The sequence below is a fragment of the Littorina saxatilis genome, linkage group LG2 (genome assembly GCF_037325665.1).
Source record: "Littorina saxatilis isolate snail1 linkage group LG2, US_GU_Lsax_2.0, whole genome shotgun sequence".
Taxonomy (NCBI): domain Eukaryota; kingdom Metazoa; phylum Mollusca; class Gastropoda; order Littorinimorpha; family Littorinidae; genus Littorina; species Littorina saxatilis.
In genome coordinates this window covers 28,046,434-28,061,015 of record NC_090246.1, presented here as the reverse complement: position 1 = coordinate 28,061,015, position 14,582 = coordinate 28,046,434, and the positions used below count along the sequence as shown (strand labels likewise).

The 14,582-nt window shown below is 41.4% G+C and overlaps 1 protein-coding gene across 2 annotated transcripts in view; it reads left to right on the top strand.

The window, feature by feature from the left end:
- The window catches only part of LOC138958657 (cadherin-23-like), a 108,069-nt gene that overhangs the window by 6,946 nt on the left and 86,541 nt on the right, over window positions 1–14,582 (top strand). Inside the window, exon 1 of one of the 2 annotated variants that reach the window (XM_070329882.1) lies at window positions 7,913–8,295. The exons of the other annotated variant lie outside the window; for it this stretch is intronic. The gene's annotated coding sequence lies outside the window, so the exon portion shown is untranslated. Of the gene's footprint in view, window positions 1–7,912; window positions 8,296–14,582 lie in introns of those variants that run through there. 2 annotated transcript variants of the gene reach the window in all.

Genomic DNA, 14,582 nt, shown 5'->3' with positions numbered 1-14,582 from the left:
GTCACTTCCTCCAACTGGAAAGCTAGCAGCAATAAGCAATAATACTCTGTTGCTGCTAGCTTTCCACTGGGAGGAAGCGATCTGAATTTCCCAGCGATGGGACAATCTAGTAAAGAAATGAGAGAAAAAAATCTAATCGATCCCTTGATTTGGGGGTAGCGCGACTCTGTTGCTGCTAGCTTTCCATTGGGAGGAAGCGACCCGAATTTCCCTGCGATGGGACAATACAGAAATGAAAAACAAAAATCTATTAGATCCCTTGACTTTGGGGTAGCGCGACTCTCTTGCTGCTAGCTTTCCACTGGGAGGAAGCGATCCGAATTCCAAGCGATGGGACAATAAAAAAAGAAACAAAATATCTAATGGATCCCTTGACTTTGCGGTAGCGCGACTCTGTTGCTGCTAGCTTTCCACTGGGAGGAAGCGATCCGAATTTCCCAGCGATGGGACAATAAAGGAAAGAAAGAAAAAAAATCTAATGGATCCCTTGACTTTGGGGTAGCGCGACTATGTTGCTGCTAGCTTTCCACTGGGAGGAAGCGATCCGAATTTCTCAGCGATGGGACAAGAAAGACATGAACAAAAATGGAAAAAAATACATTTTTACAAATCGCGGTTTTAGGTTCGACGTGATTTGTAATTTTTTTTACATTTTTACAAATCACGGGTTAACACACGTCGAGTGTTAGTGGAAAAAAGAGTTTCGATTAAAATGTAGATCCTCAATTTAGCAATACAGTCGGTGTGAATTGATTTTCTTTTTTATGCATGAAATTATCAGGTGTGACTCAGACCAGATTTTGCATAAACTCATGGTCAAGCTTGAAACATGAGAACATTAACGTGGGGGGGGGGGGGGGGGGTACACAGCTGCAGTAATTACACGCTGTTTGTGTTTTGTATTTATGCCTGAGTTAATCGAGCTCACATGCGAAATGAAGGAGACCCCAAATCGCACGCTATGTTTGTTCATCATCACATTCTTTGATGCACTCTTTGAAGCAAATTATGATGATGTTAAAACACGAGAGACAGATCTTTACAACGTAGGTTATTAATCGAATACATGCGGTGTTCACTGGTTAAAAAGACTGTGTTTATGGGGGCACTTTGTTCGTTAAAGATATCTTGTTATAATTCCACCCATGTTCTTTGTACTCCCACTATAATTGTGGATAATTGGTATAGTGTGCTGCTTTATTGTCACCTTCTTGTTACATATTAGGGTACACACATGAATACACAAAATGCAAACGCAGAACAGAAACTAAAACAAAGTTTTTGAAAAATAATTTATTACAAAACCTTTCGGACAATGAGAAGTTGTGTACTTTTGAGAGTGTCTAATTTCTTAACTCTTCATTTGTTTTCACCAGCCAAAATGAATATTAGTTACACAATTAAACTTTCTTTCTTTATTTGGTGTTTAACGTCGTTTTCAACCGTTCAAGGTTATATCGCGACGGGGAAAGGGGGGGGGGTGGGATGGGATAGAGCCACTTGTTAATTGTTTCTTGTTCACAAAAGCACTGTCACAAAATTGCTCCAGGGGCTTGCAACGTAGTGCAATATATTACCTTACTGCGAGAATGCAAGTTTCCAGTACAAAGGACTTAAGATTTCTTTCATACTGCTTGACTAAAATCTTTACAAACATTGACTATATTCTATACAAGAAACACTTAACAAGGGTATAAGGAGAAACAGAATCCGTTAGTCGCCTCTTACGACATGCTGGGGAGCATCGGGTAAATTCTTTCTCGTCCCAACCAATATGGGACTCCCCCTAACCCGCGGGGAGTACACACTTAAACATGAACGCTCCATTACTCCCCGGTCTATTAGTTAACCCTTCCATGATTAAGTGACCCAAAATGTGTATTATAGCTACTTTACACTAATTTTATTCCTCTTTATTATTCTTTAAACATTCCTTCTGATTTAATCCGTTGTAGACGTCATTCATCCATTGATTCGATAATCAAAATCTGTGTCAGTGCTGTGTACTCAGCAAACTCATCCATAATCATTAGCAAATACAACCCGCATCACAAAATTGTTGCCACACACACAAATCGACCATAAAGGTGTTTTGGTTGAAAGGGTTTGTTTGGGGTTTGTTTGTTTTTGATTACATTTGTTGGCCTCACTAGAGTAACAGTGGTGCACAAAGCGGTCCCAACAACAGCCGCGAGACATTATACTGTGACTGTACATGTACCATTTCTTGGCCTCACTATAGTAACAGGGGTGCACAAAGTGGTCCCAACAACAGCCGCGAGACATTATACTGTGACCGTACATGTACCATTTCTTGGCCTCACTATAGTAACAGGGGTGCACAAAGTGGTCCCAACAACAGCCGCGAGACATTATACTGTGACTGTACATGTACCATTTCTTGGCCTCACTATAGTAACAGTGGTTCACAAAGCGGTCCCAACAAACAGCCGCGAGACATTATATTGTGACTGTACATGTACCATTTCTTGGCCTCACTATAGTAACAATGGTGCACAAAGCGGTCCCAACAACAGCCGTGAGACATTATACTGTGACTGTACATGTACCATTTCTTGGCCTCACTATAGTAACAGTGGTGCACAAAGCGGTCCCAACAACAGCCGCGAGACATTATACTGTGACTGTACATGTACCATTTCTTGGCCTCACTATAGTAACAGTGGTGCACAAAGCGGTCCCAACAAACAGCCGCGAGACATTATATTGTGACTGTACATGTACCATTTCTTGGCCTCACTATAGTAACAATGGTGCACAAAGCGGTCCCAACAACAGCCGCGAGACATTATACTGTGACTGTACATGTACCATTTCTTGGCCTCACTATAGTAACAGTGGTGCACAAAGCGGTCCCAACAACAGCCGCGAGACATTATACTGTGACTGTACATGTACCATTTCTTGGCCTCACTATAGTAACAGTGGTGAACAAAGCGGTCCCAACAACGGCTGCGAGACATTATACTGTGACTGTACATGTACCATTTCTTGGCCTCACTATAGTAACAGTGGTGAACAAAGCGGTCCCAACAACGGCTGCGAGACATTATACTGTGACTGTACATGTACCATTTCTTGGCCTCACTATAGTAACAGTGGTGCACAAAGCGGTCCCAACAACAGCCGCGAGACATTATACTGTGACTGTACATGTACCATTTCTTGGCCTCACTATAGTAACAGTGGTGCACAAAGCGGTCCCAACAACAGCCGCGAGACATTATACTGTGACTGTACATGTACCATTTCTTGGCCTCACTATAGTAACAGTGATGCACAAAGCGGTCCCAACAACAGCCGCGAGACATTATACTGTGACTGTACATGTACCATTTCTTGGCCTCACTATAGTAACAGTGGTGCACAAAGCGGTCCCAACAACAGCCGCAAGACATTATACTGTGACTGTACATGTGCTGTCTTCAAAACTGGCAAGCACCTTTGTCCATATTATAAACATATCCAATAACATCCAAACAGCCGTGCACAGTCTTATTTTACCGAATTATTAATAATTTTGCATCCACGATTCATAGGCACGCAATAAAAGACGCCAATCTGGATACAGAAAGACAGACAGGCAGGTACAGAAGCAGACTGGTAGACAGACAATCAGCCAGCCTACCAACGGACAGACAGACAGACAGACAGACAGACAGACAGACAGACAGACAGACAGACAGACAGACAGACAGACAGACAGACAGACAAACAGACAGACAGACAGACAGACAAACAGACAGACAGACAAACAGACAGACAGACAGACAGACAGACAGACAAACAGACAGACAGACAGACAGACAGACAGACAGACAGACAGACAGACAAACAGACAGACAGACAGACAGACAAACAGACAGACAGACAGACAGACAGACAGACAGACAAGCAATCAGCCAGCCTACCAACAGGCAGACAGATAAACAGACAGACAGACAAACAGACATACAGACAGACAAACAGACAGACAGACAGACAAACAGACAGACAAACAGACAGACAGACAGACAAACAGTCAGACAGACAGACAGCTGGGCGTGACGTACAAGCCAAGACAAAGTTTACTTTCAAAACCACAAGAGGTGCATGAAACAAAAGGTATGCGCATGTGCTTTTAACAATACCAGCACTCTCAGATAACAAATACAGCAAATGAAATGGGGGTTTCTTGACCCAGGACCTTGGTTCTTCTCCGTCATTGTAACTTAAACTGTCTTTAAACATACTCTTCGCACTTTGAAATTTTGTTTATCAAGCAAAAGCTGACTGAAGAAAGTACAGTAGCTGTATTAGCTGTATTCAACATGTAGGTTTAATGGCACAGTAGACGATCGACAGGTCAAATTCATGTACGTTGGAGTAAGAAGACTTAGCTTTCCTAGATACACCCAGCAGGCTTTTATTACCCACGACCCTGGGTCTTCTGTCACACGAAGAAGTTAATGTCTCCTAGCGTACGCGCCTCAAGACTGTAACTGAAACTGTTAGATTCTCCACACTTAAGTTAACACAAAATGCACAACACATAATTAAGACAAACACTCTGTGGTGTTTGATATGCAAAACATATGCCATGTCACAATACACGCATGTTGAATTTACTATTAATTGGCACCGTACCGTCTTGCAGCCTGTCCCCCCTCCCCCCCTCCTCCCCTGTGCGATGCAGATTTCCCTGTGCGATGCAACGTAATAATTCAGTAAGTGGTTCGAGGGGGTTGCAAGACGGTACAGTGTGTATTAATGCAACATGCATGTTTTGCGGAGAAGTTCAGCGGGCCAAACAGTCTTGTTTTATAAGTTGGGATTTTTAGTCTTCTCTGTTACATGAATTTGATTGTCTTCTAACGTTCACCTTGCAACGTAATTACTATGGAGTAAATAGGGGAGGAGGGGGGGGGGACAGGCTGCAAGACGGTACGGTGCCAATAGTAAATTCAACATGCGTGTATTGTGACATGGCATATGTTTTGCATATCAAACACCACAGAGTGTTTGTCTTAAGTGTTGTGCATTTTGTGTTGACTTAAGTGTGGAGAATCTAACAGTTTCAGTTACAGTCTTGAGGCGCGGACATTTTAATTATTCAAATTAAATTACAAGGGGGAAAAAGGATCACATGAACTTCCTGTTTCTAAGAGTTCTAGTTTGGCAGATGTTTAACAGATTTAACTATACAGTTTCGGGTTTAAATGTATGGCATTGTGTGTTGACTTTTCCGGTGCGGCGAATCAAAGGTCGTACGTGTTTCACGCTAGATGTTCGAAAGTATTCAAATTATGATACAAGGAAAATAGGATTACATTATCTTCCCTCTTATCTTTGTTTTGATTATCTTCCTACTTCTAACAATGTTGGGTTTGCCCTGGATATCTGTATCAGCCACTCCGTGGCAGAAACAAGCTTAAGGACATCTAGAAAAAGGGGTGACAGTGGCGAAACGAAATTTCGTAACACTAAAACTGGAACCTCTCAAGATTTAGCAATTGTTGTTGAGTCGTGAAGATTTGGCTGATGAAAATAATAGATTTATTACAAAAGCTAGGATGTTTGTTCGGCGAGGTACCGACTCGCCCCCGCCCATCTCGCCCCCGCTTTGTAGTCGCCGACTTCACAGTCCACTTGCTTTCAAACTGCCAAGGGTGCCATCTCGCCCCCGCAAGCAGTGCCAACTCGCCCCCGTGTATTCCATGCGATGAAGTTGACGTTTCTCGTGCAAAACAGGTTATAAAAAATAACACGTTTACCTGAGTTTTACCTGAGTTTACCGTATCCTATGCGATGAAGTTGACTTTTCACGTTTCTTGTGCAAAGTACGTGTGTGTGTGTGTGTGTGTGTGTGTGTGTGTGTGTGTGTGTGTGTGTGTGTGTGTGTGTGTGTGTGTGTGTGTGTGTGTGTGTGTGTGTGTGTGTGTGTGTATGTGTGTGTGTGTGTGTGAGCGTACCTTTAAACAACAACAACAGAGATCATGTCTTTCTTCTTGTTCGCTGAGTGATCATGTTTGTGATTATGTGTTTGTGAAGCGGCAGGGCAAATGCTATTTCTCGTCACCTGTAGGACTCTCATTTTTAATAAACGTTACTGCAATTTTAATTATCGTTACTTGTGTACCCTTTGTGGCAAATGCAGTGACCCGTTGGATGTATATGATTATGTGTGTATGTGACAAAAACAATGAATGTATATAATGTCACCAACTGCAACAACATTCGCATTTTTAATTACCTTAAGCAAGTACACAGTGTGTCTATGTATAATATGTGTGTGGCAACGTCATAAACTGGCAAACCCATAAACTGTCTGTATTCTGTATTGTATTGTGTGCGTACGTGTGTGTTTGTGTGTGTGTGTGTGGTTTCTCGTGCCTAAGATAGACGAATCGCCTCTATTGCAAAACTCAAGATAAGTGGGGGCGAGATGGGAGGGGGCGAATCGCCTCTCTTGTAAAACTCAAAATAATTGGGGGCGAGATGGGAAGCGGCGAGTTCGGAAGCGGCGAGATGGGAAGCGGCGAGTTAGGCGGGGGCGAATGGGGACGTCACCGTTTGTTCATCGTAATTGGATCTTCATTCTGACAAAATATAGCTTGCGCTCTCTGTTTCATGCAGAGGAAATCATTTCAAAATTGTGCGTAGAGTTCACGAAAACGAGTGGATATAATTATGTAGATAAACGGCCAGTCTAGTTTAAAGCCCCGTTACGCGTTAGTTGAAGATTCATGTCTTGTTTTGGCGAGGGATTCTTTCTCCAAGTCAGTTTTACGTACACAGTCTGTACTTTCCCTCACAACATTTCCCTTGTGTACGGTTGCGCGCATTTAATATCCCGAGTTTTCTCAGGCGCATTCATAATCAATCCCAGGTTTCGAAGCAACCAATCTTCCACTGCGATGTACGCGCGTGTGTGTGTGTGTGGGGGGGGGGGGGGGGGGAGGGAGGTTATGATCAGATATCAAAACGAAACAAACAAACAAAAAATCGCCAGACCGAAGGATCAAACCAAAGACGAGTTTAAGGTAAAGGTGACAGCCAAAACCATTGATCATGAGCTACAACATCTTGAGTTGGTTTCAAGTGCCTTTTGAACTGTCCGCTCTTTAGCTCCCTAGCTCCCTGCACATTCCCCATGCAATCGGTCAACTTGATCCCACCGATTCCACGAATTGACCTTTATAATACCAGTCTTGCTTTTTCGGGTACATCAGTTTGGAATTCACTTCCATCATCCCTTAAGCACTTAAAGTCATTAAAAAGTTTTAAAAAATGTGTCAAAAAACACTTAATGTCTGAGTAGTTTAACGCGTTTTGATTTACCACACTTAGTATTACGCCAAAGATATGCTGTGCATTGTATATTCTGAACATATTTTTGTTGTACTATTGCTACATGTTCGATTGCTACCAGCTTGTACTTATAATTACTTGCATAGTATGCATTTGATTTTATGAATAACCACATATGTATGCTCTTCATGCCTCATCTTCATCATCATCATCATCATCATCATCATCATCGTCGTCGTCATCTTTATCATCACGTGCTGAAGTTTTCTGACTTTTTAACTTTTTAATTTTTCAATTTTTCAATTTTATCATTGTGTGTCTGTGCGTCCCAAGGACAGATTGTAAGAAAAGGCGTAGCCTTAAATCTTAATCCTTGTTAAATAAAGTTCAATTCAATTCAATTCCCCAACTGACTGACTACCCTTCTCCTGTATCGTCACAGGTGTTGGTTGGCCCAAGCGACGGGCAAGGCAGCCATAGCATTGTTGATGATCAATCAATTTTTCTCCCTTCTCGTCCCCCCCCCCTTCCCCCTTCACTATCTCCACCTAGCCTAATCGATGAGGAGAGACAGGCACAGCCCAACGGCTTCGTTTCTTTACACGCTAGTATTGGCCTGGAGCTGTATCGTTTGTCCTGTAGTTAAAACTCCGGTGGTGTACCAGGCTTCGCTTGTTCCACTGCTATCAGATACTTCACTTCACACCGTTCGTTTTGTTTGGTGGTGACTGTGTATTGAGGAAAATGATGAGTCTGTTAAGAGCAGAGTATATGGATTGGTAGTTCGTTGTTAACCTGCCTTTACGGGTTTGGGCTGTGTTTGAAGCTTGTGTGATCGTGTGTAGTAATTGGCTGCAGTGTGGTCCCAAGACCTATGGGGACGAGTTTGTCCAGGGAGGGAGTACTGTGCTGTTCAGGCAATGAATGGCCTGGTGGATGGATTTATTTTCTGTTGGACTAAATCACTGTAACCAGAGAAGCCAGGTATTGCTTTTTTTGTGTCTGTAGCTTTTTTTTCTTCTTTTTTTTCTTTGTGTGTTTGTCTTTTTGTATGCGTGTTGTTAGTGGTGTTACTGGTCCTTTTCTTCCTTCGAGGGCAGGTATAATGTATGTTTCACGTTTATTCTTTCGCTTTAGACTGTCAATGTTAGGGTAAGGAGAAAGTATTGACTGATATCGCACATTTTAAAACATAGAGTATTGATAGAACACATGTCAACCTGTTAGTTTGTTTTCAAACTCTTTTCGGTTATTATTTATTGTCCGAGATGACGGGTCTACAATGGATTCTTAGCTTCGATGTTGACATTCTTAAGGACAAACATTGTCGAAGCACGTGAACAAGCTGGCGTCGTCCAACAAATGCGTAGCAGTCCATGCTGCAGCGGAATTCCAGCTTAGAAGGTGGGCCTGCGTGGTTGCTTAAACCTGAATTATTGATATTAATTTTCGCCGTCGAGACGACTGGCGTGTTGCGCAATGGCAAAGACTGAGGATTTCTGTGTTGAATTGCCTCAACATATAAGACAGGGGTCCGCCCCAATCAATCAGTTTTTATTGATGTCAAGTTTGTTCCCACCTTGGAAACAGCTGTTGTGTATTTTCTTTCACCAAGTGCATTGAAGTGTGTGAAACGAGGAGAGAGAGAGAGAGAGAGAGAGAGAGAGAGAGAGAGAGAGACAGACAGAGAGAGAGAGAGACAGACAGAGACAGAGACAGAGATACAGAGAGACAAAGACAGAGAGAGAGAGAGAGAAACAGAGAGAGATGGATGTGGGGTAGAGAAAAAAGTGAGTGTGTGTGTGTGTATTTGTGTGTGTGTGTGTGTGTGTGTGTGTGTGTGTGTGTGTGTGTGTGTGTGTCAGTGTGTGTGTGTGTGTGTGTGTGCGTGTATGCGCGTCTATCTGTATAGTTGTCTTGCTGCCTGGCTGGCTGGCTAGCTGATTGACTGTCTGTCCGTATATCGTATGTCTGTGTCTGTTTTAATCTGTGTGTTCATACAGTTAGTCCTTCCTGACCGATGGTGATGTATGTATATTATATATAATGAATCATCGTCCTAAAGTTACATCATAGGGACTTAAACAGATAAATATAAAGTTGTGGTAATATACAAACAATGTATTTCTCGTTCCTAACTACGCTGCATTGTCAAAAGATACCAAGAAAGCTGGGAGGCTTTTTTAATATATATATATTATTTTGTGTTTTCTTTTGTTTTGTTACTGCTGTCATAACGGATATTGACTCCGTGTCTCCATAGAAGATAAACATACATGTAAACGAAGACCGGATGGAATGTTGAAACACACAGAAGAGTTGTCATTGACTCGGGTTGCCGCAAGGTGATGGGGAATACAGATAACAGATTGGTTTCTGTATCGACAACGGGAGAGTATTCCGTCGGGATGTGGAGAAAACGCGTTTTAAAGAGAAACTTGAGCCACGGTTGATACGGACTGCTGTGTAGAAGAAGAGGAAGTGATTTTGAGTACATCTTGATTTGTAATGCCCTGGAGCGGTTAATCTATCGTGGACCCCCCCCCACCCCCCCCCCCCCCCCCATCCCCCATAAGACCTCAAAACGTCTAAAAAATAAAAAATAAAAAAATAAATCAGGTCTCATGAAGGGGGCGGTAGGCTTAAAATGGAGGTAAATTTACAGAGGTTATAAAGAAAAAATCTTTAAAAAAAAAACCCCAAGGTCTTAAAAGGAAGTGGGGGCCTGAACCGCGGAGTTGTGGAAGAGGGCAGGTTTGAACTGTATAGCAGCGTGGGGAATTTTTTGAAATTCTCGATCGAATGATTTTCTTGTCCTGTGCTGCGGACATAGCTCGGAGCTGAGCGCTCAGAGCTTCAAAATCAGTGTGTCGTTTACAAGTAGCCCGCGGGTTCGGTCAGGGACTTATTTCTCAGAGTAAGCTTTCTCTGCACACTCTCTGACGTTTTCCGAACGCCTCTCGGCGTGCACGCTTGCGCACGTTTGAGGATCCCGAGTTCACAGCGAAAGTCTCGGAATTGGAAAAGCTAAGATAGTGGGAGCACAGTAGAACCTTTACATGGCAGCTCACCTTACTCCTAAGGCGATCCTAAAAACACCTTACTTTAGTTCATTTGGTTTTACCCATGTGAGAATAATTATTGGACACGTCAATGATGTGTGGTAAAAAGCTGTATCGTCAGTGTCATCAAAAGAAATTTTCGTTGTTACCGTCAAAGTCATTTTCGTTAAAAAGGGGAGCCCTTGTGCATTAATTTATGAATGATTCATCACACGATTTCCGTGGAATACGTTTAGTTAAGTTACTAGAATATGTCTAGATAAATTTCCAACCTTGGATAATGAAATACTCTGTGTTCTGAATCCTGTTTTTGAACTCGTTTGTCTATCTCCACCCTAAATATCTCCTATCTTTGTCTCTATCAGTCTATCTAACATCAAAAAGGATACAGCCAATCAATCAATCAATCAATATGAGGCTTATTTCGCGCGTATTCCGTGGGTACAGTTCCAAGCGCAGCGATTTATTTTTTTATTTTTTATTTTTTATTTTATGCAATTTATATCGCGCACATACATATTCAAGGCGCAGGGATTTATTTATGCCGTGTGAGATGGAATTTGTTTACACAATACATCATGCATTCACATTGGCCAGCAGATCGCAGCCATTTCGGCGCATATCCTACTTTTCACGGCCTATTATTCCAAGTCACACGGGTATTTTGGTGGACATTTTTATCTATGCCTATACAATTTTGCCAGGAAAGACCCTTTTGTCAATCGTGGGATCTTTAACGTGCACACCCCAATGTAGTGTACACAAAGGGACCTCGGTTTTTCGTCTCATCCGAAAGACTAGCACTTGAACCCACCACCTAGGTACGGAAAGGGGGGAGAAAATTGCTAACGCCCTGACCCAGGGTCGAACTCGCAACCTCTCGCTTCCGAGCGCAAGTGCGTTACCACTCGGCCACCCAGCCGACACTATTCCGCCCATCCTCCCTGCCCAGCGTCCTCTTTCGCTAGATTAGCTGAAAAAACAAATGGGCAAATGTCTTCAGAGAAAACGGGCGAAAACAGACCAACATCCCTTGAAGATCCTGTATTTGACGAACAACGGATGAGTTGATTGCTTTGCATGATCGATCACTTTGCTGAACACACTTTCCGCTTTCCAATTCAACTTCTTTTTACCCCCCCCCCCCCCCCCTCTCTCTCTCTCTCTCTCTCTCTCTCTCTCATCTCTCTCTCTCTCTCTCTCTCTCTCTCTCTCTCTCTCTCTCTCTCTCTCTCTCTCTCTCTCTCTCTCTCTCTCTCTCTCTCTCTCTCTTCAAGTGTCAACAGCGAAGTGAACGAAGGACACATTTTAATGTCCCTCTCTATTCTTGTTGATCTCACTTTACGAGAGAGCCACCTGTTACGAAGGTCAGCTGAATGTTCTCGCATAATCAAGACGAAATTTGCACAAGAACGTGGACGTGATAGTCTTTGCAGCCAAGGACTATGTACACAATTAATCCCAAGACGAGCGGGGATGTAGCTCAGTCGGTAGCGCGCTGGATTTGTATCCAGTTGGCCGCTGTCAGCGTGAGTTCGTCCCCACGTTCGGCGAGAGATTTATTTCTCAGAGTCAACTTTGTGTGCAGACTCTCCTCGGTGTCCGAACACCCCCGTGTGTACACGCAAGCACAAGACCAAGTGCGCACGAAAAAGATCCTGTAATCCATGTCCGAGTTCGGTGGGTTATAGAAACACGAAAATACCCAGCATGCTTCCTCCGAAAGCGGCGTATGGCTGCCTAAATGGCGGGGTAAAAACGGTCATACACGTACAAGTCGTGGGAGTTTCAGCCCATGAACGAACAAACAAACAAACAAAATCCCAAGACAATCAATCGAACAAGAACTTAGCGCTGACTCTTCGATATCTTGATATTGATATCGAACATTTTGTCTGTAAATAAACGTTCTGATAAATATATAACCTTCCTTGCTTTTTTGTTTCTTGGTTTGGGAAAGTTAATGGATTTCTACCCGAATAATCAACCACATTCTTTGGTAGACTTGAAAGTTATTGCAGATTTAAAGAAACAAAACATCGTTTCCAGAAGTCGAATTTTAAAAAAATTTTTTAGAACAGTTTGCATTCAAAAGGTCACGTAGCAGCCTCTTAGTGTATTTCAAATGAAAAGGTACTCGTAGCAAATGTGGATGACTATTTGGTAGTTTCGACTATGCTTTACCCTTCATGGAGCATATCAATAAAAAATAGAATTGAGTTAAACATTTAACGACACACACGCACACGTACGTACGTACGCACGCACACACACGCACTCACAATTTGGCTGCTATGTTTTCCAGATTATTTAATGTTTTTTTTAATTTTTTTTTTATTGTGTTTCGTTCCTTCTTTGTTTTATTTCATGTTTCTTTCTTTCGCATGCTATGAAGTTACATTGAGAAATTCATCTTCCACAAAATAAACATTTACAGTAAATTGACAAGTCGCGTAAGGCGAAATAACAACATTTAGTCAAGCTGTCGAACTCACAGAATGAAACTGAACGCACTGCTTTTTTCACCAAGACCACATACTCGTAGTTTCGTCAGTCCTCCGCTCGTGGCAAAGGCAGTGAAATCGACAAGCCATGCAGAATAGTGCGGTAGTGGTCGCGCTGAGCAGGATAACACGCTTTTCTGTATGTCTATTCTTTTTAGCTTACTGAGTTTGTTATTAATCCAAACATATCATATCTATATGATTTTGGAATCAGGGACCGACAAGGAATAAGATTAAATTGTTTTTAAATCGATTTCGGAAAATTAATTTTAATCATAGTTTTCATATTTTTAATTTTCAGAGCTTGTTTGTAATCCAAATATAACACATGTATATATTTTTGGAATCAGAAAATGACGAAGAATACGATTAAATTTTTGGATCGTTTAATAAAAAAAATAATTTTAATTACAAGTTTCCGATTTTAAATGACCAAACTCATTCATTAGTTTTTAAACCATCAAGCTGAAATGCGATACCAAAGTCCGGCGTTCGTCAAAGATAGCTTTGCCAAAATGTCAATCAATTTGATTGAAAAATGAGGGTGTGACAGTGCCGCCTCAGCTTTTACAAAAAGCCGGATATGACGTCATCAAAGGTATTTATCGAAAAAATGAAAAAAATATCCGGGGATATCATTCCCAGGAACTTTCATGTCAAATTTCATAAAGATCGGTCCAGTAGTTTAGTCTGAATCGCTCTACACACACACACGCACAGACAGACAGACACACACACGCACACACACACACACACACACACACACACACACACACACACACACACATACACCACGACCCTCGTCTCGATTTCCCCTCTATGTTAAAATATTTAGTCAAAACTTGACTAAATGTAAAAACAAGAAAAGAGAAATACATTTAGCTTCATGTATTGATATATGTTTCTTTGAAAAAGAGAGAAGGAAGTGGTTTAAAAAGGCAAATGCACAAAAAGCACTACTAACAATTAACACAAGAAGGGAAAGATCTTGCAAGTGTCACTTCTTATTTTATGTTTATCTACTTGCTACTAAGTTCAGTTTTTTGTTTCCAACCTCCTTAAAATTAACGATTAAAAATAATGTACAAGTTAATATAAAATTAGCTTCAGGTGACATTCGCAGTTTGTTTAAAATGCCATAAAAAAGCAGTTCAAAAAATCTTGTTGTTTGTTTTGCTTTCCTATCATTAACATAATGGACCATTTTTCCCATTCATTCATCAATTTAAAAGACATTAAAAGGAAATTGTGTGTGTGTTTAAAGCACAAATATTATAGGATGTTGTTCTTTAAACTTAAAAATGAATGCAAGTTCATTTTATTATGGACATTTGTTTTTGTTTTTACAATTACATTTTATTTTATTTATTTATCACTTTAACAAAATAAGGAAAACATATTGTCTGCTCGTTTAAAACATCATGTTTTATGCTGTCTATGAGACAAAAGAGCAAATTCACAGCATGTAAAATGTGCATGTACACAGTCAAATACAACACCATTTTTGCCATTTCTGGCCTTTCACGTGACATTCCATGAAAGTTTTGGCTTCTGCAGGATTATCTCAATTATTGATTTAGTTTTTTGGGTTTTTTCCGTAAAGTTTAATTTTTGAACTTCAAAGTATGCTCCTTATTTTGTCCCATTTGGCCTCGCAAAATGCTGAGATAAAAATTGAAATCTGTCATCGCTGATTGCACGATGG